The following is a 2,347-nucleotide window of genomic DNA, read 5'->3' as shown; positions in this document are numbered from 1 at the left end:
CCTGAAAATGGTTAATAGCAAATACTAAAGCAAGAGTCTCTTTCTCCACAGTGGAATACCTACGTTGGGCGGAGGACAATTTTTTTGAAAAGAATGCGACAGGATGAGAAACTCCCTGCTCGTCATTCTCCAACAACACCGCTCCTACACCAACGTCACTTTCATCCGTGGCAAGAGAAAAGGGAAGGTCAAAATCAGGAGCTCTTAAGACAGGGAAATTAATTAATACTCTTTTTAAATTATCAAAAGCCCTTTGTGTTTCATCAGTCCAGACAAAAGCTACCTTCTTTCTTAAGAGATTAGTCAAAGGATCGGCGATGTCAAAAAAATTTCTACCAAACCTTCGGTAGTACCCACCCAACCCAAGGAATCTTTTGACATCCCTCCTGCACTTAGGGATTAACATTTTTTCAATACATTCGATATTTGCTTGCTTAGGAGCAACTTTACCATTACCAACTTCATGACCCAAATATACGACCCTCGCCTTTGCGAATTCACTTTTCTTTAAATTAATTACTAAACCTGCTTTCTTCAAAACCTCAAACAGTGCCCTAATACGTTTTAAATGAGTTTCCCAATCATTACTATAAATAACAATATCATCAATATAAGCTACACACCCCTCTAAACCATAGACTAAAGTATTCATTAACCTCTGAAAGGTGGCAGCCGCGTTCTTCATACCAAACGGCATCACTTTACATTGAAACAGTCCCTGGGGTGTTACGAAAGCGGACAGGGCCCTTGCCCGCTTCGAAAGAGGAACCTGCCAATAACCTTTCAGCAAATCGAATTTACTAATGTACTTGGCCTTACCCATACGATCAATACAATCCTCAATTCGTGGTAATGGGTAACAATCAGACTTAGACACTTCATTCAATTTACGGTAATCAAAACATAACCTGAAATTACCGTCGGGTTTCTTTACCAACACAACAGGTGATGACCAAGGACTTTGACTAGGTTCAATTAGGTCATGTTTTAGCATATAATCAACTTCCTTCGCTATAACCTCATTTTTAAAGGGATTCAACCTGTAAGGCGCTCGTTTCATAGGAGTGGCACTACCTACGTCCACGTCATGTTCAAGGACATTAGTCCTTCCCGGTACATCCGAAAATAATTCATTATAATTAAATACCAATTTCTTTAAAGACTTTTGTTCTTCATTACTTAAATGAGAAACCATACCAGAAAAATGTTTCAAAGAATTCTTATTGTCTGAACGCCATTCACTTCCATTAAAACAATTATCATCAATATTTTCACCCTCTGAAAAAGAAAAAAGTTTATCGTTCTCGGAAACTACAGCATTCCCTATGGTTGCCACGGGAATGACTTTCTCCCGTTCTACATAAGCCTTCAACATATTTATGTGACAAAGCAGAAAAGGTTTCCTTCTCTCGGGAGTCTCTACTAAATAATTAACTTCACTAATTTTTTTCAGAATTTTCCAAGGACCTGAAAATGATGCTTTCAATGGATTTCCAGGAATGGGTAACAAAACCAAAACTTTGTCGCCTACCGCAAAGTCACGTGCTTTAGACCTTCTGTCAAAAAAGTACTTCATTCTTTTTTGGCTACACAATAAATTTTCACCTGCAAATTTCCAAGCCTTTGTTAACTTATCACCTAGATTAGACACATAATCTAATAAATTGATCTCAGGGACGTCTCCCTCCCAGGACTCTCGAACAACATCAAGAGGTCCTCGAACACAATGGCCAAACACAAGGGTGAATGGCGAAAAACCTAAAGACTGACTTGGGACAGAACGAAAAGCGAACAACAAATAAGGTAATTCCTTATCCCATTCAGAACCATTAATCAAACAATATTTCTTTACCATAGATTTCAGGGTTTGATGAAATCTCTCCAGAGCTCCCTGACTTTCTGGATGATATGGAGAAGAGGTCACATGTTTTATATTTAACTCTGCCATTTTATCTCTGAAATACCTGCTAACAAAATTAGAACCACAATCCGATTGAATAATTTTAGGCATCCCAAACCTGGTAAAAAAGTCAATTAGTACATCTACAATTTTAACACTTTTTATCGTACGTAGTGGTATTGCCTCGGGATATCGAGATATCCTATCCATGATAGTCAAAATATATTCATTTCCACTACGAGTCCTTGGTAATGGTCCAACAATATCAATAATGACCTCCTTGAAAGGTTCGGAAACCACTGGAATAGGACATAGAGGCGCTTTTGGAATAAGCTGATTAGGTTTACCGACCTTCTGACAAACATCACAGCTATTGACAAACTTCTTTACGTCCACCTTCAACTTCGGCCAATAATAATTCATTAACAACTTGCCAGAAGTCTTATG

The sequence above is a fragment of the Palaemon carinicauda genome, chromosome 13 (assembly GCF_036898095.1).
Source record: "Palaemon carinicauda isolate YSFRI2023 chromosome 13, ASM3689809v2, whole genome shotgun sequence".
Lineage (NCBI taxonomy): Eukaryota > Metazoa > Arthropoda > Malacostraca > Decapoda > Palaemonidae > Palaemon > Palaemon carinicauda.
The sequence above is the reverse complement of the archived record's forward strand: the minus strand, read 5'-3'. Positions refer to the sequence as shown.